This window comes from Ursus maritimus, unplaced genomic scaffold (genome assembly GCF_017311325.1).
Source record: "Ursus maritimus isolate PB19 unplaced genomic scaffold, ASM1731132v1 scaffold_1, whole genome shotgun sequence".
In the NCBI taxonomy this organism is placed as follows: domain Eukaryota; kingdom Metazoa; phylum Chordata; class Mammalia; order Carnivora; family Ursidae; genus Ursus; species Ursus maritimus.
Genome location: NW_024423343.1, coordinates 44,645,116 through 44,672,336, shown reverse-complemented (window position 1 = coordinate 44,672,336; position 27,221 = coordinate 44,645,116). Strand labels below are relative to the sequence as shown.

At 36.3% G+C, this 27,221-nt stretch overlaps 1 protein-coding gene across 1 annotated transcript in view; it reads left to right on the top strand.

The window, feature by feature from the left end:
- The window catches only part of GULP1 (GULP PTB domain containing engulfment adaptor 1), a 253,239-nt gene that overhangs the window by 136,087 nt on the left and 89,931 nt on the right, over positions 1 to 27,221 (top strand). The window lies entirely within an intron of this gene.

The window sequence follows — 27,221 nt, the reverse complement described above, 5'->3', positions numbered from 1 at the left end:
ATAAATACACACACGCACATGTCTGCACACACGGATGCTCCGTGCATGTGTGTATGCTGGAACATTCTACACCAACTTGTTTTCAGTGGTCAGTGTGATCTTTCGGGAATGGTTCCAGAGGGAAGGGACGACTGGAGGAAAAGACAGAGGGAATAATAGGTCACTGGGGAGATGAGGCTTTATGTTTCTCTTTCCTAACTCTGCATTTTTCAAAATCTTGTAACAGATATGCCCTTTCTTGTGAAAAACTCAATGAAGAAAAAGTAGAATCTAAAATACTAAAAACAGGCTATATTGAGCAATATTTATGAGGAAGGTGATGCAGGAAAACTGTAACGAAATAAGACTGCCTTGCATCAAGCAGTTTTAGCTGATAAGAAGGGGAAATCATTTATACCTTATCACGTATGCACTTCCTGGATTTTTCCAAAAATGAAGGGTACAACCAGGACATCTAAGAGAATTCAAAAGTGAAGAAATGACATAGAAGGGGTCAACAAGTTAAAAAGCAAGTAAAAATAAGGTGAACTGGTATAGGACATGCATGGGTTCTAAGATTCCTAAAAGCCAGAACAGATAAAGAAACATAATTCACAGTGTCTGTTACGTAGAAGTATATCTGTTGCTGGGAAGCTATAGAAATCATTTTGCATTGAGCTAAGGGCAGAGTGAATAACTGCCAAAGCTTCTTTTTAAGTCTCACTCAGTTACCAAACTTAACTGAAATTATGGTAAAACTGAAATTAAGATAAAAGCTAGGTTGTCCAAATATAAACATAAACTATCTGAAAAATTACTGATGTGCAGTACCTCAGTCCTCAAGGATAAATGGGCCTTTAATGTATGTTGTGCAGAGTCACACAGACAAGAAGTTCTTCTGATATAGTATTTCAACTTTGTAATAACTCTTGTCTGCAATTTATTACTTTACATTGTATGTTATGCCTACAAACTTTGATTTAACGGTAGTGTTCACTAACCTTTTAGCATTATTTTTGCAAGAATTAGAAGCTATTCAAAACATCCAGGCTTAATAGTTTGCTGTCAACTTGAAAGTGGAACCATAAATAATTTTGTACTTTGTTACTCAGTACTTTACTGTCAGGATTATTTTTGGTAGAAAAAAAGATGAGATTCCATTTATACCATCATTGGGAAATTTCATTTCTAATAATGGCAAGATGATAGAATTAATTCCTCTTCTATCCCTATTCTGTGTGTTTGGACTCTGTGCTCGGCATGGTGTTAGGAACTGTAGGCGGAGGGGTGGGAAAGGGAGATGTAAGAAGATGTAAGAAGAATGGTTTGCTTACAAGAGAGCAAATGAGTTCAAATAGATTGAAAGCCCTGTTGGGACAAGTGGAACACTGTCTTGGCATTCCGCAGATCAAAGTTTGGAGATGAATAGAGTATATCTGACATCTACACAGCACTTTAATGTTTACAAATACTTGCCCAAATGTTTGATCCTCCCGAATCCATGTATTTAGGAGAAACCATAAGATTTCCCTTATTTAAAGTTTCCTAGCACATAGAATAAATGATAACTGAGGCTCATACCCTCTATAAGCCTTCTACATGCTCTTTCATTGAATCCTTGTTGTAAAGTAAGTGGTTTTTGATGACCTTTGAAGTTGGGGAAGCTGAGGCTGAGGAGGGTTGATATTTAGCTTAAATCACCCTAAATTTTGTCTCAAGCTCTGCTTTCCTCCAAATCTGTGAGTGCTTCTGCCAGCATTCCATAGTGCATGGAATCCTCCGTGCTCTTGCTCAGACTTGGGCCCCTTACCTGGCTTCTGGGAACCTCTGCCATGGGTGTTTGCATTCAGGCTCAATGATCCACCCATAATGAATCTGCTAGAAAGGTATCTAAAAGGGGAAACCTGAAAGGCCCTTTTATGTCTGTTAAAGTGAAGCCAAATGATGGAGAGGAGAGAGGCCTGACACTCTGTGGTACCTTGAGCCCAGGCTGTCCACCACTGTGTTTCCATCTCCTGTGGTTTGGTTAAATAAGTCAATAAAGTTCCTCCCTTTCTTGTTTAAGCTAGAATTGATTTTTCTTTCTTTGGATTTTAAAGAGCCCTGACCAACAGAGCTTTGTGAGTTTAAAATAATGCAACAGATCTAATATGGCTTCTGTTTACTGAATAAGCAAACATTTTGAATTAGACTTTACAATGATGGGTTGACAGTTTAAGATCACTGGTTTTCAAAAACATGAAAAATAGCCTTTTAGAAAGCTAGGTGAAAATGTCAAATGTCAACCAATAAAAATGTTCTTTTAATTTTAGAATGCCAGTAAAATTATTCTTTTAATAATTACAGAGGCTAAATTCTTTGCATGCAAAATAAAATAACAGACACATTTGGAATTAAAACAGTGGTTGGTAGCATTTAAAATTTATAAGGAAATGCCAAAATTAATTTTCTTTGATGTTTTTGAATAAAACATAGAGACTTTGTGCACAAATACAGTTTTCTTTTTTTTTTAAGATTTTATTTATTTATTTATTTGACAGAGAGAGAGAGAGAGCCAGTGAGAGAGGGAACACAAGCAGGGGGAGTGGGAGAGGAAGAAGCAGGCTCCCAGCGGAGGAGCCTGATGTGGGGCTCGATCCCATAACGCCGGGATCACGCCCTGAGCCGAAGGCAGACGCTTAACAACTGAGCCACCCATGCGCCCCCACAAGTACAATTTTCTGTCCATAAAGTAATGGGGCTACTTTTCATTGTTATTTTGGTCTTTGCTTATAATTTTTAGTTACACTTGGTAAATGGAGGTGAAGCACTTGAATCCTTAGGTCATAGAGAAAGTCATTTACATTAATTATTAGTTACATCCTGGACATTTTATATAGAGCAAAGGAATTAATAAAGTTGCAATGGTGTATGATCAATTTCTAAATAAAAATACATGTAGATGGCAAATAAAAGACATGTAGATGTTATATTTGCAAAAATAATACATAAAACACTTGTAAGAAAGTTTTATTTTCAGTGAAAGTATATAAAGTATCTGAAATGCTTTTTGTTTCGGTGTAATGTCTAGGTAAGTGCTGAGATGCTTTTGGGAAAATAAGATAGACCAGACAGGCTGCATCTGAATCTCCCACTTAACTATTTGAATGACTGTGGACGAGTTTCTCACTCTCTTTCCTCGTGGGTAGTAGAACCTGCATGACAGCATTGTTCTGAGAGCTACTGAAGATACTGCTTATCAAGTATATGGAACAGTGCTTGGCTTCTTGGCTTATAGTAAAATCTAGTAGCTGGTAACTAGTCTTATGATACGACGAGGTGAATCAAAGTAGCTTTTATGTGCTTTGCTAATTAAATAATGAGACTGTACAACTCATTATTTTTAAGTTCCAAATTTCATTTGAAGGATTAGATTCTAATTTTTTTTTTTCCCCATGTCAGTCTCTGGAAAGCAGTCTGTTTTCAATTTTATATCAGGGGAAGAGTTATTGAGGAAACAAAATCCACAGATGAGTAAACGGTCTGAAGAGGACTGAAAGTCTGGGTGCCCTGTAAAGAGAACAGCAACAAATTAAGTAGTCATAGCTTTAACTATTAAAACTATTCATGTTGTGACATCTCCTGGATTTGTGTAAATGGTCTTGGAGGGAAGACACACCAGGGAAATAAGAATTAGCAAGTGTCCAGAGAGGTGAAATAAAGAATTAGCGAAAGCAAGAAGTCCATCCTCTCCTGACTTCCCTGCTAGGACAGGGGTTGCAAACTGTCTTCATACTGGATGTGTGCTCCCAGCTCTCCCGAGCCCCACCGTGTCCTGCTGTGGCCCTGCTGTGGCTGTGCTGTGGCCGTGCTGTGGCTGGCACCGTTCACCTGCTTCTTCTACTTCCTGGTTCTTGAAGGCCTCTGAATGCTCAACGTCTGCTCTAAAACCACGCATGTCAGCCACACTGTAGAAGTTTAAGTGGTTTTTTAATCAATGTTAAACACAGTAGCTACCACTTTACCATAAGAAAAAAAGGTTTGTGGTGGTTTCAACTCTAGAACCTAAGGAGTAAAGCAAATAAAGAATTACAGTGGAGTATTTCTCACTGAGAGTGGGATTTTACCCAGTTATATTATTAAAAATTTAGATTACTAACCTGGATACAGTTCTTTGAAAGTCTCTTTTGTTAAAAAATGATTTCATAAAATAGCATTTCTGAGAATTTCTAATTCTCATTATAGCTGAGAATGAAATTCAAAGTATATCAGTAATCATTCTAATCATATTTACTTTTTCTCAGAAAGGAAAAGTCATTGAATGTTTTTTTTCTGAGAGATACTTCTAGAAAGATGTTAAAAAATCAACTGTGGCATTTGATTTCCTCTCCTCATGTGCACAGGCAGTTTGTGACATCTTCGCCCATTTTCTAGGTCTGCTTTGGCCTTTACTACCTCTGGCCCAGACTATTGCTGTACACCCTTTGAGTTGATCTCCCTGCCTTGTGAACTCTGTTTATTCAAATGATCCTGTTCTCTGCCTCCAGATTAATACGGTAAAACACATTTTCCTTGATCGATCCGAATACCAGTATCTGTCAAAGTACTTTGTCCGGGGCGCTGGGGTGGCGCAGTCATTAAGCGTCTGCCTTTGGCTCAGGGCATGATCCCAGCGTTCTGGGATCAAGCCCCACATCAGGCTCCTCTGCTAGGAGCCTGCTTCTTCCTCTCCCACTCCCTGTGCTTGTGTTCCCTCCCTCGCTGGCTGGCTGTCCAATAAATAAAATAAAATCTTAAAAAAAAAAAAAAGGTACTTTTTCCACCCTAAATTTAATTGGAAAAGCTGGCTGCTCCGTAAAGCTAACCGAGAGTGACTTCTGCCTTTCTTGAACTCCTGGCTCAGGCCCGTCTCGTAGGCACAATGCAGTTACCCGTAACCGCACTGCATCACGGTAACTTGTGTATTTGCCGTCTTCCTTTCCGTCATTAGCACAACGAGCACATAACTGACGTGTGCTGGCAAATGCCAGACTCAGTGCTTGTTTAATCATAAGCAGTCAATACATTTTTATTGAAATTGTAAGGTTGTGCATTCCAGGTTGGCAAATGTTCCCCCTGTTGCCTGCTAGGACGGAGACAGATTCTGCAAAAATATTCTGTACCTTTTTACCTAAAACTGACATTATCTTACAAAAGATTTCTTTTAAGAATCTTATCTAATGAATAGTGGATTTTGAATTACAGAAATTTAAGAATATAAAAGAATTTCAAAGCCGACTCTAAGTCACCTGCTATTTTTCTAATGTTAACAGTCTCATTGTTTTGTCAAATTTGTAGTAAAATACAACTTTCTCATTGTCAGGGAGGGCGGGATTTCTGCTTCATGCAGAGTTATGACTTTGAGTCTCTTAATATTCCTAGTTTATGGATCCCAGCGCCTACCTCGTTTCTTGCTTTGGCTGGTGCGCAAACCTTGATGTGCATTCTGTTCTACCTTCAGTTTTCTGTTCCTTTCTCAGACTTCGCTGTCGTGACATCTGTGCAGGTCCCTCAGTAGATAAAAATTAAAAACAAAAACAGCAATAACAAAAAAACCCTGAACTCAGAATTGTTTTAGAAGGTCATTAAAAGCAGACAAGGAAGACAGACAGAGGTGTGGAGCATGTGTTTCATTGTGAATAACTGAGAGAGTGAATCAGTGATGATAAATGTGAGGGGACTCGAGAGAGGTTCAATTTATGAGTGGCGAAAGCAAGGGCTCTGTTTCTCCAGTCTACTAAAAATATGATTGTGTGCCGAATGCTGTAGCCATCATTACTTTGATAAAAAAAAGCAAATACTATATTTTTGAAAGACAGAGGATTAGCAATTTAAAAAGGCATCTTTTAGGCTTCTGCATAATTCTTTTAACTTCCTACAAGAGACTTCTTTCCAAGTCTGTATTAGCACAACTACCATTTTTAATAGAAGTCTCTCAGTTTTAAGACAGTTAGGCTGGTATGATTTGGCATTACCAAGGATATTTTCATTTTATTTCTGCTCTATTCTTTCACTTTTTTTTTTTTTCCCCTCCTCATTCCACATCATTACTAATCTTGGAAGTTGAAATGAGTCTTTTAACTTCCTGATGAATTTTATAGGTGGGTGGAGAAAGGTAGTAAAGCAAAACTAAACTTGTCAGGTATTTAAGATTTGACCTCAGCCTCTCTTGCAAAGAGTGGTCATTTAAGATCTTTAAACTTGTTTATGATGACAAGTTTTCATGTCGTAAATCTGCATATCCTGCAGCCATTCTCCTACCTCTCCTTACCAGTGAGCCCCTTAACAAGCTAAAATGTCTCATATTCACTTTCCTGTGCTCAGTTTCAGTCATGGTCTAACCTTAGGACCTTTTCCCCTTCAGAGCTTCTAGAAAGTTTTGTGGGTTTTTTTCTTTTCTTTTGTAAAATGAAATACTCTTTTAGCTACATTTGTATGTGTTTAGGTAAGTGTGGATAGCCATTTTGTGACTGTGAGGAACGTCTTAAAGACAAAAGCCAGCATGCTGTGAGGATAGGAGAGCAGAAGAAATGAAAGCACTAGGGTCCCTGATGACAGCTAGGTGTTGTATTTACCAGCCTGGAAACTATTTGCCCTCATTTTTCTACTGTGAGATGATAAGTCTCTGTTATGCAAGCCACTTTTTTTTTTTTTTAAAGATTTTATTTATTTATGAGAGAAAGATCACGAGCAGGGGGAAGGGGTAGAGGCAGAAGCAGGCTCCCCGCTGAGCCTGATGTGGGGCTCAATCCCAGGACCCTGGGACCATGACCAGAGTTGAAGGCAGACACCTAACCAACTGAGCCACACAGGTGCCCTGTGCAAGCCACTTTTAATCAGTCTGTAGCATCCCCAAAGCATCCGCAGCAAGAGGAGCTGAGTCCAAGTTTGGCCACTCTCCGATGGCAGCATCCATGTGCATAGGACATAGCACTTCTAACTTCGTAGATTTTGAGTTCTGTCCTGCTTACTGGATTTTTGTGTTTGGATTCTGCTTTTCTGAGTGGGTGTCTGTTACTTGTCTGTCCTCTGCCATAAGCAATTTGTCTGGTCTAAATTGCTTCAGTTTTATATGTGTTACATCCTCTAGAATCCTCTCGTCGCACTACATGATAACCAGACAAGACTGTAAAACATTAAATTTCAATTTATATACGAAGAAAGTCTTTTTTTCAACTTGTATGCACGAAACATGATTTTAATTAATGATGTGTTGGTATTTCTTGCTAGATGTTTAACAGATTTGAGAATAAGATGGAACTTTTACTGTACCTAGTGGTGTTTTAGAAGGAATTTGCTTTATAATAATGAATCCAAGATGAGCCAGGCCAATACAGTAGGAAGTTTTTAAATGTCCGTTAGAATCATATCAACTCACAATAAAATTGTGACTCTGCCACTTGATTGATACATAGATTTGGGTCTATCATTTTGCTACATTAGCCCAAATGTGGCCGTATTGATCCTCCCACCCCATTTTCCCTGGCCTTGCAGAGAGCCGGAGTATTTGACTGGCAAAAATATGTTAGTCCTATAGTAGCTGTATTTGTTTTGTTATGTGGTAAAGCTAACCTCAGAGGTAGGAAATTTGTTTCACTATCTTTCCTTCTTCCTTCATGCATAACTTCTTTGTATTCCTCTCCTCCCCCAATTGAGTCTCTCTCTCTGATTCTCAGCTTTGGCTTGCATCCCCCATACGTCTATGTATTTTTCTTACTGAAGGAATTGTATAAAATGAATATTAATTGGATGGTAAATATACTTCTAATAACAATAGTATGGAACTCAACATATAATAGTATCAGAATACAGACTGCATGAGCTTTGTGAGTTAGCATTGCTTCCATGGGTTGATGAGTACGGCATAGGGCATGCAGCACGATGATAAAGCTGGAAAATTGAAATAGATATTTCTGCTGTAGATTTTCCAAATGAGAATACATTTCTGCTAATGCAAAGTAGTGCAAAGCAATTCCCATCGCTTTTCTAGGATTCAGAGTCTTGGAATCATGCCTGGAAATAATGTATTGGAAGGATTGTAGGAGACGATGACCAAAAATGAATTATTGCCACATTATTGGCAAATTCAGTGAGAGATTGGTTTTGCTTGAACTTTGAAGAAAGTAGAGGGTAGGAGTAGTTTAAATGGACTCTATAGAATTTATTTATTTTTTTTGTTCATTCAGATTTTAATCATTCTGATTGTTTTTTGTTTTTCTTCTTTTTGAATAGTATATCTTCAGATTTCAGTTAATTCAGTTTCTATAAATCTAACCAGTGTTGCAATATGCATGGCTTACATGTTAATATATATAAATTGATGATCACCCAAAACATTATAATATATAAATAAATATGTAATAATAATGTAATGATACAAGAAAATGCCAAAAATATGTATTACATTATAATCATCAGTACCATTTAGAATGACATTTTAGTGATCCTGCCCCGTATTTCTGCACTGTATTATACTAGGTGATTTATGATTTATAGAATAGGACAAAAATAATTGTTTCAGTAGACAAAGTCCCTACTTTCTCTCAGATTCACATTTATTTCTTGTCTAATTACTATTTTTTATCTTAAGATTTAAAATATTTAATAATTTCTTGGTTTATGATGAGCAGTATTGAAATATTAAATTGTATGGTACAGTTAATTTATACACACACACAGAGTTGTATTTTTGAACCATTTCTAGTCAATATTTTGAGTCAGAGGAATAATAGTAACCTGGAATACCCAGCTGGAGAAGACTAGTTGGCTGCATGAGTAGTGACTGCTTTAGTATTAAACAGTAGTGTTTTTATAATCACCATATAAATGTATACATATTATATATGTGTGTAGATGCAATTTCAGGTTTCCTCAAGTGCTAAAATTAGTACATCCCTTAGACCAAGATGAATGACACCATTTTCTTTAATTCTCTTTAGTTTAGAATGTTTTATTTAATACAGAAGAAATAGAAGACATTAGGACATAAAATTTGTTTTGTAAGCCAAAGATGTTTTCTGTTTAGTAGGGATATTTGGACTTACTAAATTTTCAGTAAGGAGTTGTTCTGTAGCCCAAAGGAGGGAACCCAGCAGAAGCAAGAGCAGCATTCCTCCATGTTTCAGGAGCCCTGACTTCACTATTCAAAAGGTTTTCAATTCAGTCTGAGGCACCATCTGTCTCACAGCTGAAAATCATTAAGCTTTCAGCAGCCTTTCCCCCTCCCAGTTCCTGTTTTTTTCTATAAGCAAGTAAGAGCTTTTACCTTTACCTGGTAGGAACTGACTCGGTTAGTAAATGAGTGTATGTACTCATCTAACTGCAAATTTCAATGACTAGTTTTAGCTTAAAGCAGTGCTGGTGTCTAAACTGTTAACATTGTATTTTGATTAATGGTCTCAATTTGAATTTTCTAAAGAGCTAGTTCTCTATTAAATTTTTCTTATAATTTATGATCTAAAAACATGATATATTTCATAGGAAAGTCACAGTGTTGTTTTACTTTAGCTGGCCACCATTGGTATAGAAATGATCAAAGACGTGCACAACAATTTGGTATTTTTTTGGAGTGCTGAGCGAGCACATTTGTGTAATGTTAAAGGAATGAGCCAGGCTGCATATTGTCACATACGGTTTGCATTATGAGAACAGAATGTTAATAGGAAAAAAAAAAAAAAAAAAAAAGCATTGGGAAACATGAGGAAACTCCAAATTTGCTTCTCTTTAAAAGAAAGTTTTGATTTCACCTCCACCAAGAAAGGATTTCTTTGTAATGGTGGGAATGCTGCATATTTATCAATAAATAATGATTATCTGCTTGTGATTCTGTTAAATAAGTTAAGTGAATAGTTTCCAGCACTTAAAACGTATTTATACTTTGCCAGTATTCCCATAATTTAAAAAAATGCTTATTTGAACTTAGGCTTCTTGTCATTATTATTTTCAATATTAATACCGTGACTGAAACAATGTTTATAAAGTTTCTTTGCACCTTGTAAAGGAGGTCACTGGGACGTTTCCGTCTTATCTCTTCGCAGTTTAGTCTTCACTCTGATAGCGCTGCTAGGGTGTGCTAGGAGAGAGAGGAATGCATTTTAACTTTCATCGATGCATTCAAATACATTGAAGCACTTGATTTCTACACATACAGAAATGCATTTGTCATACAATCAAGTTTAATCTAAAAGCAGAGATAGATATACCTCAATTTATGATAGTAAATAATGTGTTCAAAATACAATTTTCTCTCATTCAGAAAAAACAAATGAAATACAATATTTCTCTAATAGATGAGGTTAAATTTAAAAAATAAAGTGGTGTGGAGTTAGGATGAGTTGTATTGTCATTATTTGAGTATTTTTATAGTTTTGGGTCATTAAAAGTAAGTGTATACCCTACAGTATTAATATGTTCTAATATGTACAATTACTTCTAAATAAAAGAAGGAGAGGGACCCACCAGTCTTGTTATTCCTTGTTGTTCTGGTTGTCACGAAATCTGAAGCTCAGGCGTTTGTGACTCCTCGTTTTATGTGTTAAGAATAATGAGAGGAAGGCAAGCAAGAGATCCAACAGCAAGTGTGTGTTTCGGCGGAGAAATTACAGAATGAGGAGGCTTTTTCACCTGCAGGTCACTGGCCAGAGAGCAGAGCCAGCCTACACAGATTGTGCCTAATGGCAGTTTTAAAATATGAAAATACAAAATGAGATGGACACAGATTACATGGTGCAAGTCTCCTTGTTAAATATTAAAAATGCCAAAAATTATAAGGAGACTATGTTTTCCCCCAACCTATTTATGAACTTTTCAAACCCACATTACTTAAAAGTATTTTTCTCACTTTCTCTTCTGCAGTTCTCACCAACCAAGATTTTCTAGAGCTTCTTTCTTGAATTTTCTGTTGTGAACATATCGTACTGTTTACATGTTTTTCAGAACAACAAAAGCTAGGTTCCCCGTCCCACCCCCACTGCTGACTTTGTGACATGTGCCCTGCTTTGTACACGAGAGTTGCTCCCCACCTGAGAATTGCTAGTCCAAAGTAATTCACATTGTTATTTTTCGTATTGCTTTTATTTCTATAGATAGAATGTTAATATTTTACTAATGTAACGGTATGGTTTATTTCAAAAGTAGTAAATAAATCTTTAAGAATATTAAAGATGACAGAATTAAATGCTAAGTAACACAATGGAAATATCAAATATACCTTTGTGGAGGATTACCTGTAAAAAAGTAAAGTTGAATGGTCACATTTATTCAAAGATGTGCCCACTTTTATTTTCAAGATGTAATTACCACTTCTATCTTCCATTTATTTATCATAATAAATGTGTATGTGTTAAAATTAGACAACTCACAAAATATTGACTTTTTAAAAATTCTGTGTATATATGACACTAATAAAATGGGGGGAGTTCAAGAATATTGATATATTTGGAAATGTAAATTCTTATAAGTATTAAAAATTATTGCTCTAAAAATTATTTCACCCTAAAAAGTTTTTTGCTGACTTTGGCCCTTCTAGGAAATGTTTACAAGAATATTTTTATATTATTAGATATATGCTGTTAGAGGAATCAGCATCTATATAGGTTGGTAGATATGACTCAAATTCCCTGTCTTTTAACATTTTGAAAACAAAAACAGAGCTGAGCAAAGATACAAATATTCGTCACAAATCTGAGGGTACTGGGAGCTCTTATTGTCCTTTTTGCTTTGCAATTAGCCAAAGGCTGATTAATAACAGTTATTGGCATATTTGAAGACACAGAGTAAGAGCTTTATGTGGTGTGGATTGTGGTCTTTTTCTTTGAATAACTTGCTCAAAAGCAAAGATCACCCTTAGTTAATCTGATGGCACTCCATTTGATGTCTAGTCCAAGGGGAAAAAGGAAATTACTCCATTAGTGGGATGGAAGCCAGAAATATGAAAAGAGATAAGTCAGTGTTGCAAGATTTCTAGTAGGAAAAGATCTTCTAGGTTAGAAATATGGGGCTTGCTAGTTATAGGTACAAATGCCCAAGTGCCCTTGGCCTTTCTCTCTTTGCCCTCAGCTGCATGTGCCCCTGGACTCCAGCTTACCAGCCCGACCTGCTCACTCTTTCTGGTAGATCAGAGTCAAAAAGGTCTAACTGAAATTGAGCAAGAGGACTTACCTGTGAAAAGGGTGGGGAAGTCAGCACTAATGATAAAGATATCAGTAAGGTTAGTCACTGATCCACCTTTGTGTTGAATCCACATTGAGCCCTGAGATACTGAAATTTATTTACCTGTGCTACCTTGTAAGAAAATCTCTAAGAAAGACTTCTTGGGTGTAAATGTGTTAGTACAGCAAACAGAATGTGTAAGAGTGTATATATGTGTATATTTTCCCCTTTGGTTACTAAATTGTGGACAAGTTTTTACACTATGGTAATTTAAAAATATTTCTAAGTAGCAAATTATACTTGAATATTCATGTTAATGACAAGAAAGGGATATGATAAGAAGAGGAAATAATTGTTTGACGTAGTTTCTAAGACTGGACCAATTTCAAAGACAAGTCTTGTTTTAGTAATTTACCAAGACACTTTCGCCTCTTTTTTTTGTCTCGCTTGCCTGGAAAAATCCTAACTCCTGTTGATGACTATGTATTCTACACATAAGTAGGTAACGTGGCCGGAACGAACACACATGCATATACCCATGAACTCAGATGACCGTGCCAATGAGCCTTACTTTATGTTTAGATTGCAGTCCTCATCAGGTCATTAAAATTATCCAGAAAATCAACTGCCTTGCATCTTCCATTTGCTCTTGTATTCAAGATGACTATTTTCAGTCCTCAGTCTGATCTCCTCTTTTCCTCCTCCTCTTTTCTTCTTTTCTCTAATCCTTACATCCCTTCATCTTCCTCATTCGGAGCTGATGACCTACTTCTTATTTAAAAGATAAAATACATGGAGGAAAAAGTCCGTATTATTCATCACTGAATCTATAGATCTATTAAGTATTTTTAAGTGTTCCAATGACTCAGCCTTCCCTTCTGTTACAAGGAGCAAACTGCCTCTTTTTAATCTAAGGATAGTCACTTCCTTTGTGGATTTGACCGTACCTCTTCATGCTTGTTCAGGGAATTTGTTCCTGCATTTATCCTCTCTCTTTTCTGTATCATCAGTTTTTTCCTGTTGATTTTCCCATCTGTATCAAGTATGTGTAGTAGTACCCACAAAATGTCTCTCCCTTCAGTCTGTGTCCCCTTTCAGTCCTGCCCTATTGCTTACTTCCATTTATAGAAAAATTCCTTGAGTGTTTCTACTTCCCGTCTCTACTGCCTTATTTCTTATTTGCTCATGAACCAACACTAGCCAAGCTGTCTTAGCCCCTTCGCCCCTGAAACTACATTGCAAAAGTCACTGATAATCTCCATTTTGTGAAACTAATAGGCATCTCTCAGGCTTTCCCTTTGTAGACATTTCAGGATCGTTTAGTCTTCTCTTAATGAAGACATCCGTCATTTGGATGCCAAAATTTCACACTTCTTCTTTTTCATTTGACTTTAGTGACTGTTCCTTAACTACCTCATAGTTGACCTTCTTATTCTGTAGTTTATAAAATTGGGCGTGCCTTTGGACTCAGTAATCATTTCTCTGCAGATACCCGCTTCCTAGCAGACCTCATCATCTACAAACTGGCTACTTCACAAATTCTCTCTCTCTTCCTACCCTACCTGCCAGTCCTAGATTCCCGTATCCAGCCATTCACTCAGTACCACTTCTTAGCTGTCTGATAGGTATCTCAGAACTAGCATAGCTAAAAAAGAAGTCTTTTGGCTTTGCCCAAGTGTCCCCTTCTCAATAAATGTCACTGTGATTTACTCAGTTAAAAAGAAAAAAAAAATAGCCATTGTCCTTGAGTTCTCATTCTTACTCTCAAAATCCATCCATCAATTAGACTGGTCATCTCTCCATTTGAAATATAAATTAAATGATACTGCAAAGAGTCTGAGGGACATGACACAGTGGAAAAGGTGGGCAATCACCATTTGCCCAACTGACTGGTGGGGATAAGAAAAAAATGAGGATATGTGAAAGGGCTGACATCAATCATTTCAGTAACACAGGAGGCAAGATTTTCTCCTTAGGATATGCCTTGACAAGAGTAGAAAATATTTGAACAGCTGCTGTGAGGTATCAAAGAACAAGAAATAAAAGGAACACAGTAGCCAGGAGGGGCCATCTAGATGTCTCACTTGTGTGGAAAGTGTGGTTTTTCCAATCACAAATGAGCTTCTGCTTTCATAAATGCACCACAAGATTCCATGTGCTAATTAGAGAAGAATGGCAAGAGAGTACCAGCCTTGTACCAAGATTTATGTATCGATTGTGGGTACAAAGTATGGAAATAATCGTACTCTTTGGGGCAGTTCAAAGCCACTGTCATTCCTCTGTTTTATTCCCTCTTATGCCATTCCTTATCCCTTTTCCACTCTTCACGACAGTGAGTAGTTTAACGTAGTTATTTTTTGTTCGTATTTTTAAAATTTTAATTCCGGTATAGTGAACATCCAGTGTTCTTTCAGTTTCAGGTGCACAGTCTAGTGATTCAAGAATTCTAGGGATTACTCAGTGCTCATCATGATAAGTGTGCTCTTAATCCCCTTCACCTATTTCACCCATGCCCTCCCCAATGTTTAAAATTGGTATTGTTTTGTGTATAAGCATTGTTTGATTTAGGGGTTATATGGCTCGCCTTATTTGTTGCAGTCAGCGTTGTCTCTAAGATCCATCCATGTTGTTACGTGCATATTTAATCATTTTCAGATGGTCATTCTGCATCATGCTGCGTGGCGTACATCTGCCACATTTTGCCTGTCGCCTCTGCTGGTGATCGACAACAAGATTACCTGCAAATCCTGCCACCGCAAACAATAAAGGGATTTCTTACAGAAGTACTTTGTAGATCTGTGAGAATTCCTTTGGGATGAATACTCAGGAATGGAGTTTCTGAGTTATGGGGTATATGAACATTCAATTTGTTAATAAGCATTATTTTTTTCAAATTTTTTCAAATTATTTTTTTCAATATATCGTCACCAGTAGTGTATGAAGAGTAACCATGCTTTTTCCCCAACTCTGTTTGCACATTAGAATTACGTGAAGAGTTCTTAAAAAATACTAAAGCCAGGACCCTTTTTCCTGATTTAAAAGACTGAGTGAATCTTTGACATTTGATAGTTTTATTTTCTCCCAGGTGATTCCAATGAGTATGTAAAGGTGAGAACGGTTGTTATATCCTCACGTCATCACTAGTATTTGGCCTTATACAATTTTCCGACTTTTTCAGTCAAATTAGTATAAAGTTTATATGGTTTAAATTTGTGTTTTGCTGATTCCTAATAAGTTTGAGCATTTGTTTATGTGCTTATTAGCCTTTCGGCCAGTCTGTTCTATAAATTGACAGTTACCGTTTGTCCGTTTTCCTTCAGGGTTACCGACTTTTCTTACTGCTTACTTTTCTTACTGCTCTTTAGGAAAATCTTTGTATATTTTAGATATTACTTCTTTATCAGATTTAGAGAGAGAAACTATTTTTTCTCAGATTTGTCGTTTGTCTATTATCTTTTCCATGGTGACCTTTTCTGAAATGAAATCTTTAATTTTAATGTGATAAAATTGATTTTTAGTTTTGTATATTTTTCAAAAAGTTCTTCCTTTGGTCTAAGTCAAAATAATATTTTATTATCTCTTATATCTTCTTATATTTTATAACCTTTGTTTCTTATTCATAAAGATATTAATTTGGATCCCAAAGCCAAATGTAAAATGGGGTCGACTTGTATTTTTCCATCTTATTGCATATTTTCTATTTAGTGTGCTTTGTTTTAAATTTTTTTTCATTTCCTACTGTCAGTTAAAATTTTTTTTGACTGATTTAAAGTGTATATATTGTAGTTAATGGTAGTTGTCCTTAAGACACATTTCCATTCTTATGTTACCCCATTAATTCCTTAAATTTCAACATCTGTAACTTCTAACAATAAGTCAGTACTAAACTACATTTCATGTCTCTGGTTTTTTTCTCTGTGCTCAATTATGTATGTGGCAAATGTTTATTTAGATTTTCAGTTCTGGATTGTTATGGCTGTGTGTGTGTGTGTGTGTGTGTGTGTGTCTTTCTTTATACTTATATATCCATGTATCTTTCTATGCATCTATCTGTTTTCCTTTTTTTTTTTTCCTTTTTTAGTCCTACATTAGCTATTATTGTTTTTATGATAAAATACCTTAGTAAAATAGTGCTTTTATCCTTTACAAAAGAAGCTGGATTTTGTTTCTCTTATTTTAATGCTACCTAGATTATCTCAGGTTTTTTGGGTTTTGGTTTTGGGTTTGCGTTTTTTTTTTTGTTTTGTTTTGTTTTGTTTTTACCTTTTCAGTATGAAAAAGTAAAAGTACTTTATTTTTTCAGTGGTAAGAATTCTGAGGCATTGTAGTCAACATGAGGCTTGAACTTACAAACCAGAGATATAGAGTCACATGCTTTACCAACCAAGTGGCCCAAGCTTTGTTTGTCTTATTACTCCCTCACATTATACTGTGGTTACTTCATACAACTTCATACAACATTCATTGTTCAAAGTTCTTTTCTTTTAGAATACCTAGAGAATATTGCTTACTGTTTTTTTTGCATACTGTGTTACTATGTGACTTTTATTGTTAATTTGGTTCTTGTTGCTATTTAGGCCATCTTTTTCTGCCTGGAAGTGTTGCATATTTTCATTTTGCATTTAATGTTCTTAATTTTAACATGCCTGGATTTGAAACTTTCGGTTTGACATTTTTCATAATTTATTTTAATTCTGTGAAAATTCTCTTCATAATTTTTTTTTTTTTAAACTCTGCCCCGCTCTCTCTTTTAATTTTTTCTTTCTTTATGGTATTCCCAGGATCTAGATTTTGGCACTTTTATTTCTATCTTTTATCCTCTTGGTATTTCTTTGATACATCTTTTTTTCTGTAGCCACCTAGGAGAGTCTCCCCACTTGATCTTCAAAATCAGTAATTCATATACGAGTTATACCATTCTATAATTTAGTGCCATTCATTGTGGAGTGTTTTTTTTTGTTTTGTTTTTACAATTTTAGCCATTATAGTGTTGTGCCATTACCCATTGATCTATCATAGCCACTAACTTCGAAAATGAATGGTAAGCTTCAGCACACTGTGGTGGTCAGCTGCTCCGGCCCAGGGAATCCCAAGGGGTCTGGACAAATCAAAAACATAGCTCCTGGCTGGGTTTGCCAGCACTGTTGCTGAACAAACTTGGGCCAGTAACTCAAGAAATGAGGGTTTGGAAATGAGAAAGGGAGAAATTTATTTCAGAAGGTAGCACCCAGGGGAGGTGGCTGGTTCAGGCCCTAACAGCTGACCTCCCCGCCTACAAGATGGTCACCTAGTGTTTTACAGAGAGAGGCTCATACAAGAGGCATACATACAAGAGAGCATGCAGGGAGTATGTGATCAGGGGCGGGAGTTGGTATGTGTTCAGCCCATGATAATAGGCAGGGAAGGGGATGCGTGGGGTGTTGTGGTCTAGGCATTCCCTTGCTATCTGGCCTTTTCTGGTTTATCGGTTACAGTGTTGCAGTCTTGGCAGAACACCTTTGTCAATGCCTCAAGAAAGTACAATAAGAAATAAGCACAGTGGGTTTTAGAGTATGAGTTAAGTGGTCTTGTCAACTTCTAGTTTTAACTGTTGGGATCTATAGTTGAGTAAGCAGGCTCCAGGACAGCACTAATATTTTCCTTTTGGTTCACCTATTAATGATCTCTTATTCTTTTCTCATTTACAAATATTTCTTCCTTTGTCCCTAGTGAAATACTATCTTCATTCCCTTCTGTTCTTCAAATTTTGCTGCTTTGAAAAATTTAACACCGATTCTTTATAGGAGTAAATGTTTTCTTCATTGTTGGCATTGGAATGATTACTGTGTTTACTTGACTTTAGTGGAACTTTTGTCTGAAAATATGCATGACTTTATCAAATTGTTCATTAACTTATATTGTTTCAACACATATATTGTTTCAATAGATCTTTTCTGTCCAACAAAGAAATATTTCTGTCAGAAAATGATCATGGTCTTTATCATTATTGGCTTGTTTAAAATGTTTTCTTTGATGAAAAGGTGCATTGTCTTTATTTTTACAATTTATCATAATTGTGTGCAATATGTGTAAGAAGGTAAGTGTATAGTTTTGTTAATCGATTACTGAACAACTTTAGAAAGTTTCCGAATTCTGAAAATATCTTCAAATTAAGATATTTTACTTGTGTATGATTGAACAGATTTTGGGAACTAAGATATATGTTTCTATTATAATAAGATCCATATTGTTTTAGAAAACTTTATTTGTTAATTTGCTTTGTAATTCAGCAGTGTTTTACTATGGATAGGAACTAGATGCTAGGGATGCAAGGATAACAATTTTTAAAACTCATATTCATTTACTTTTCTAGGACATTCTTGTAATTCCTTTTATGCTGAAATGAAAGCATTCATTAGTGCAAGAGAATGAGAGCTCTAGCTCCATTTGAGTAGATATGTTGAAAGGAAAAATTTCCAAATTAGTTCAGTTAGTTCAGTGAACTAGGTTGCGGTTAGTTGCCAGAAATCTTTCTAATCTGATCAAATGGAGCATCAAATAAAAAGCAAATCTGGACTTTTATGTAAGGAGACCTTATTTGAAAAGATTACTGCAATAAGAGGAGGGAGGGAAATTGTAATGGGGAGAATTTGCCAACGTACATCTGTAGGCATCTCAAAGGCTAGGCAGAAAAGGACTTTTCTATTATAAGGAAGAATAAACAAGGCTAGAGAGAATGGGATGTGGGAAGGTAGGGTGAGTGAGAGAGGCGTGATAAGGGGCAGCAGACCAGAGAATGTTTTCCCCTGGGGTCAGCCTATTTTTAGGAAAGATTATGAAGGAAGGGTTGAGTCTGTGAAACTCAGGGTAGGTCAAAGTTAAAGATCCTGGAGGAAAGAGAGAAGTTTAGCTAAAAGATCTGGTCTAATCAAGTAGCAGGTATTTTGTCCAGATTGGTCAGTGGCACAAATAGTTCAGCTAATCATGTATGAAGCCAAGAATGGGAATTTGGAGGGTCTTTGTCTGGCCTTGTCTTGAGTAAACATGGGGAGTGCCCTGAATCTTATCTAAATCATATGGGGAAGGGTGGTTCTTTGCAGTGAGCCATTTCCAAAACACAGAGGGGTGGGGGATTTCCTTTACCTTTGTTATTTTCTAGGATCACAGGGCTGGAGTAAAGTTCAACATTGTCAGGATGGTGATAAAGAGACTTCTGAGGATAAGTGTTTTGGCGGCTATATGTGAAAAGACTGGTAGAAACCCGGAGGAAGGACAGAGAATTTAAGAATACCCTGGTCCCACTAAAGTTAAAAATAGGATATGTATGATTATAGTGACGGAGGCAGAATGTTATTTTTAGCTGTGGCCAAGCAGTATTGTGTGTGGGTAGTGGTACTATCCAGCACTGGCTCAAACAGTAAGGAAAGCACGATTTCCCAATGTAAATATTTGGAAGCTCTGTTTTCAAAAATTAGATTTCCTGTCCATCAGTTCTCTCCCAGTGAAACCACTAACATTGTGAGGTGCTGTAGATACCAAGTACAAAGACAGGAGATTTCTTTCGAGCTCTGCTTTAAAAGCTGGTAAAAGAAATGATCTCTCTCTGACTTTCTTAAAACTCCCTTACAAAAATCTGTAAAATGATGAAAATGGTTAGTCTATGCACATTTATAATTAGTTTGTTAGAATTTAATGTAAAGATAAAAATTGTGCTTACTGTAAAAATACCGATCTAAAAACTGCTGACATTAAAGCAAAAGACTTAAATGAAAAAATCCTTTCGGGTTCTTAAAAAAAAAAAATTCTACTGGGGCAAATGTAAAGATCGAACTGGCTTTATTCAAGAATTCATGAATTAGGCAGCATCCCGTCTAGCAAATAGAAGGGAGCTCTGAGGAACTGTACAAAATAGAAGGATTTTATAGACAGCAGTGGGGCAGGACAAGGAGGTTATTAGCAAAAGAAAAGAAAGAATAGTTTCAGGCAAGGTCACCTTCCTTGAGGAGGGAAGGGTAGGGGGTCTTATCATGCAGATTACCTCACTAATGCTGGTCAGGAAATTCCAGACTGATTGGTTTAAAATTCCACTCCTGGAAGAGGCTGAAATTGCAATAGTTTAGGTATTAAGTCTTGGTGGGGCTTAGCAAAAGTGACTCCATTTGGGGCCTGTTTCTTTTCAACAACGTGAAGTATTGTAATAAAAGGCAGAAAATTTGAAACTGAAATAAAAATTTTTGTATTGTTGCTCTGTTTGTAGAGATCAACTGAATCTTTAAATAGTACATATTTTACAAATTCTAGTCTTAAAATCCATAAAGTTTTGAGTCTTAGACTCTGATAGCATTAACTGAGTAGTCAAGCTGTTTTATTCTAGTCTTTCAAAGGAATTCCTATAGTTTTGCCAAAGATAATGTTACCTCAGTAATTGGATCCCACAAGTTCCCTCTCACAGTTAGGATATGGATATCAAAGTGTTTGGTGAAATGACCAGAACAGCAGGTCTAAAAGGATAAAGTTCTTATGTGTACAATCAAAATAAAAAGGAAAGAAAGTATATAGTTATGATAAAAAAAAATGGAGAAAAAAACGAGTAAGACTTCCATAATTTACTTCAAAATCTAGTATTCAAAGGGAAACTAAACCCAGGACACTTTTTGTCTACATATAGAAGAGTCATATGTATTATAAATAATGTTTGTTTCAATATTGCAGAACTTTATTTGTCTAAAGAAATATTTCTCCTAGCATAATTTATTTGCTGTGTGATTATCTCATTTTAGAGTGAGGTAGCTGAGCTCGCATTAAGGACAAAAGATAATGAAGAAAACCCAGTGAGAGGAATAGTTAATTGATCATTGAAGGAAGTTTTAATGAAAATTCTCAGTATCTAATTATTGCAACAGACTGCTAGAAGCCTGCCGAAGTGCAGCTCAGAATCGGACGGGCGCTTACATTGGGATACTCATCATGCCCATGCAAAAGAGGGTGCTAGGCAGTTTGGGGATTCCAGTACCTCTCCTCCCTTGGAGCTTTCGTTCTTTTGGTCCTAAGAGCACCCAGGGATACCCTGATTCCAGAGGTGCTGAGTGGTGGTGCCACCTCCAAATACAAAAGCGTATCTCTGCAGTCCCCAGTCCCTGGATGGGATTTTGTGATATCGCAACATTGCCATAATTGTTGCCCCAATACTTACTGCACAATACTTAGAGGGGTTCATAGCTGTGGAAATGACTTCTGAATATACCTCATCCAAATTCTCTTAAAGCAGAAAGTGTTATTATCAGAATAAAATGGTTAAAATTTGGTAGCTTTCATTGTCAGAAAAGATAGGCTTTACATGTCCATTTTTCTTTTTGATTCATTGTAGGCTTTATTTTGACTTCACTTTTGGCATTAAAGGAAATTCAGATTTTATTTTATTCCCCCAGACCTGTATTCTGGATCTTTTATATTAAGGTTTTCTTGCATATAAGCCATTCTGAAGAGTTGGCCACATTACCGGGTGCCCAGATGTTCCCCTTAGGGCGTCCCCTGCTCCCAGTCAAGGCTGTTGCAGAGTAGCCTAGATGAGAGCCCGGAAGGGCCGGTGATGCTCTCTGAGGCTATTAGCAGTGTGGCAAGGAGACCTATGCCCTTAATCAACATGTACTGCACATGTTGTGCCCTTCTGCCCAAAACCTTCTTTCTTGTCTTACCTTTGACCTTTGCTCATTTGGGAGATGACTGTTCATCTGCACTCTGAAACTTTCCCCTTGCACGAGACAGTCCTTTGTGCTTCATCCTCTAATTCTCAAGCGCGTCTATCTCTTTCATAGGGCTTGTCCCTATCCCCAGAATCCCATGCCCATTCTCCCCTATCTCTCAAGATGAAAAGTTCTTTGAAAGCAAGGATAGTGTCATACTTATTTTCCCTTCTCCACTTCTGTAATGCTTGTCACATAAAGTGGTTTCAAAATACATCTATTGAAAGAGTAAAGAATTTTTAATGAATGTTATGAGATATGAGTCGATATTGTAAAATAAGGAAAAAATAATGAAAAGCATTTATATCCCAAGTCAGGGAATTTCAGAAAACACTAATGTTGCTATTTCTTAGCAAATTATAAATATATATCCTCTTTAACACATCATGTGGCTTCTCCTCCTAGTAATGGGAAATTTCTCATTTGTCTACTGGTTAGTTTTCTTGGCTACACTTAGGTGGTATTTTTTGATCTACAAAAGCAAGGCCTTTGCAAATTACAGTAAAAAAATACAATAAAGAAGAACATTGTAAGATGTCTTAAAATTTGGAGATTTAAGCAGAGAACCTTTATAACAGTCGATACTAATTAGATCAAGAAGAGTCAAAAATGAGCTGAATTCTCTGAGTAGGATTTTGGAAGCTACATGAACTATTGCAAGAAGTTCCAAGAGTTACAGGACTTAGCAACCTGCCGGGGTTAAGGCAGGATCTAAAATTGCTTGACATTCTCTCATGGTTGCCTTCCTGATTTACGTATTCAAAAAAAGCGCACAAAATGAGAGTAAAAAAAACAGTTGCAGGAGAGGCAACTATTGGTTTTTGTTTGTTTTTTAACTTTACCTAGTTTCCCTTCCTAGAACTAAACCTAATGATTAGACTTCATTATTTTAGATCATTTCTGATCTCATGGTGAGCAACAGGATTTTAGAGATTTATGATTTATGTTAATATGAACTATGTTCTAAACAGTTTTCAGGGGCTTTAAAATTTTAACCTTGAACGAATTCCAGGAAAATTTGATTTCAGAACTAGCAGTTTTGTAGGTTTTAATATTACACCATATATAGTTTCTTTAGTCGTAACAGTATTGTTTATTTATTTATTAAATAAGAACTTGAGCAGCAGGTTGCAAAGCAGGAAACTGCCATTCACTGAAAAGTCACTCTTAACTTCTTCTGAGCTAGTTTATAAATATCAGTGGGTTTACTCTGGTAAAATCAGTTTCAAACCTGAATATGCTGGATTTATTTAAAGAAATGATTGTTGGCTCCAAACTTTTTTTTTTTTTTAAATAGGCTTACAAAAGGTTAAAGTTACAGAGTAAATTAATACCAAGTGACCTCACAGTGTTTGATCGATGTGGTTACTGATTTTGAAATAAAATTTGAGATTAAAACAGTTCATCTAATTACATCTACATTTCTGGATCAGTTTTGATTGATTTTTTCCCATTATGGATTGTATTTTTTTTACTTCTTTGCATGCCTGATTTCTTTTTTTAATTGGATGCCTGTCACCATGTTGGGTGTTGAGTATTTTTATATTCCTAAAAATATTTTTGAACATAGCTTTAGGATATAGTGACGTTACTTGGAAATGGGTTAATTCTTTTGGGTCTTGTTTTTAAAATTAGTTAAGTGGGGCCAAAGCAGCATTTATTCTAGCTTGAATTTTCCTTGCTGTTGGCTCTAGTGTGAGCTACAGGCATGGCTCTCTCTGACCTTTGTGGGTGACTTAGTGTCTGGAAGTAGTCATTGCTGAGTTAAATTGTAAGGCTTTTTGCAAGTATCTTTAGTTATTTCTGTGGAGCTCTCCCATCTCCAGTGCTCTGCTCTGTAACCACTGGTCACCCTCATTTCACCACATTCTCAAGAATAATCTCCTCAATTTAGGAACGTTGCTGGAGTCTGACTGGTTCCACCTCCCTGCACCATCTCCTACATTTTGTCTCATTTTTTAGGTGTTTCAGATGGTAAGATAAATATAACCTGTTACTCCGTCTTGATTAGAAGTAGAAGCGTCTAAATAGGTCTGTATAGCTTTATTAAATATGAGAGGTGGCAGCATACATTTCTGAGGAAGGTTTGGCTTAGTCAGTGAATGATAATGACTCTTTGTATGTACCATTCAGGAAATTAGTGCAAGTGTTCCTATCATACCATATAGTGCTATTAATCCCAAAGAATTTCATGTAGATATGAAAGAAGGATTATACTCAGTATAGCACAGACAGACACACGCAGGGACACACTCTTCAGTATTCAGTCCCAGAGAGTAAAGTTAAATGAGGTTTCTCACACATAACTGATAGCCATGTAAATTGTTCCGGCCTTTGTTTTTGTTTTGTTTTTTAAATTGAACAACTGTTTTGTGTATAATTAAAAAAAAAAGAAAATCTTAATAGTAATACTTTAGACCTCATATGATTTTTACTCTGGGATGCTATTTTGTGGAAAAATTAGTAAAAGATATTTATGTCAATTATTCTATGTATTTTGTAGCTAGAATTTAGGAATAATTTTTTACTGATAAGGAAATAATGCATCCATGTATAAGTAGCCATTAAAACAATGTTTATCAAAAGTTTATCCAAAAAGAAAGATTTATATAATACTGTAAGTTGAAAAAAGTAAGTTTATGCAGAACTTACATTTCTTATACTTAACATACAATAAGTTGATAACAATATATATCTTACTACCTCAGCTATAAAGTATGTTAAAACATATGTTATTAATACATTAAACCTGTAAGCAGTATATTGAATGCCAGCTTAGCTGTATGCACTACATTCTACACACGGGCATAGGGAGCAAAGCCAGTATCTGCTTCTTTTGTAGTGGGGAATTAAGATCTGTTTTGCAAAGAAGAGTAGAGTGTCGTAGGATCAAATAAATATGCTACAAACTAGTGTTTGGAAAGTGAAATTACAGTTTTTATTTATATGGTAGGAACAGCTTATCCGATATCCACTGACATTTGTATCTATGTGTTTTGTGAGCAGGTGAAAATCCTTCTGGTGTTTTAGAGTCATAATTGTAGTGTCATTTCATACTCTCTTTATTGGGCCTACTGAACTTTATACAGTTATGTTAAGTTTTTTTTTTTCTTTCTGTCTCTATGCCCCAAAAGAGTTTATATTATGTTCTTGATTTAAAATATACACAATTTCATGAAATTTAAAATTATGTGGTATTAAACTCAATCTTTATATTTCACAATCTACTATTGTTGAAAATGTCTACCTGAGACATACTGAATTTGCTCTGCCAATTAATAGGCTTCATGGTAATTTTGTTTATTTTTCCAGAGAAATTGGACCTTACATTTGGATACATTGTGTTTCTTTTCTGCTAGTTTTTTATCTTCACTTATTCCTCCAGGATATGATCAGTCAATAACCATGTCTGTCAGGTTCTAGATGAAAAGTAATTTTTGGGAAGACACAGAATATATTTTGTCCATCTTGTATTCCCTTGCATTCTTTGCAGAGTGGCTGGCACTGGTGATTAAAAAATGATTTCTGAATGAATGAATACATTATTTGTAGTTACTTCTATAATAATATCTTTTATATTATAGAGAAGAAGCCATACTATGTCATTAGTATAAATGACATAATCATTTTGGTTTTTAATTTTTAAAATATATTCTCTACCTGTCTTGTGTTAATGGCTATCATGAGAAGCTGAATAAAGTATGAGGTCAGTAAAAGATGATATTATTGTATTATTATCTAAGTCTATAAAACAGTACCTAGTAATAATATTTTATAATTCTTTTTTTTTAAAAAAAAAAAGATTTTATTTATTTATTTGAGGGAGAGAGAGCACAAGTTTTAATTCTTAACTGTTTTAATTCTTATTTGGAAACAGAAATGCCAGAACAGAAATACTGGTAATTTCACTGTAAAAATAACTTTACTATAAAGATTAATTTCTCTACTGTGTTTTATTGCCATATAGATTTATGGTGAATACTATGGACTAAATGTTGGTATATCCCCAAAATTCACGTGTTGAAACCCTAACCCCTAAAGTGGTATTTGGAGCTGGGGGTCTTTGGAAGGTAATTAGGTTTAGATGAGGTCATCAGGGGGAGGCTCCCGTGATGGGATTAATGTCTTTATAAAAGGAGGAAAAACAAGAGCTCCTCCCTCTCTGCCATGTGAGGACGCAGCCGGAACGTGTGCTCTACAAGCCACGAAGAGGGCCCTCACTAGAACCTCACCTTGCCGGCACCCTGATCTCAAACCTCCAGCCTCCAACATTGCAAGTTAAAAATTTCCATGGTTTAAGTCATGCAGTTATGGTATTTTATTATGGCAGTCCAAGCTGACTAAGACGGAAGTGGGGTGCCGCTGTAACAAAACCCAAAAATGTGGAAGCGGCTTTGGAAGTGGGTGATGGGTAGAAGCTGGAAGAGTTTCTAGGTGCATGCTAGAAGAAGCTGAGATGCTGTGAAGGGGCTGCTCAAGGCAGTTCTGGTGAGGGCTCCGAAAGAAAAGAGGAGAGCTGGAAAGCCTCCATCTTCTTAGAGAATACATCAGTAATCATGAGCAGAATGTTGGTAGATACATGGATGGTAAAGGCCATTCTGATGAGGTCCCAGATAGAAACATAGATCGTGTTACTGAAGATTGGAGGAAAGGTGATTCTTGTTATAAAGTGGGCAAAGAACTTGGCTGAATCGTATTTGTGTTCTAGTATTTTATGGAGGGTAGAACTTGCAATTGATGAAATTGGATATTTAGCTGAGAAAATTTCTAAGCAAAGTGTTGAAAAAGTATCTCAGTTCCTTCTAACTGATTATAGTAAAATGTGAGAATAAAAAAAGAAATTAAAAAAAGAGAGAGAGGGAGAGAGAGAGAGAGAGATGGGTGCCTGGGTGGCTCAGTCAGTTAAGCATCTGCCTTCGGCTCAGATCACGATCCCAGGGTCCTAGGATTGAGTCCCGCATCTGGCTCCCTGCTCAGTGGGGAGTCTGCTTCTTCCTCTGCCCCTCCCCCTCACTTCTGCTCTCCCCGCCTCACAAAAATAAATAAGTAAAATCTTAAAAAAATAGAAAAAAGGTAGTACTTAAAGATTTGGAAAATTCTCAGCCTATTCATATAGCAGAGAATACTAAGGATGTGGCCAAACAACCCTTTGCCAGTTTCAACTGAAGGGGATGGAGATGGCATGAAACGAAGGAAGGCTTTTGGATTTCTTAGATCCGATAGGACTGGAACATAGTTATTTTGCTGTGAGCATGCATTATTCTTCAAGAGGTGGGATAAATGATTCCAAAGGCAAATTCAGAGATCGGGGCTGCCTCCTTGGTTTCAAAGTGGGATAGGATGCCATCATCT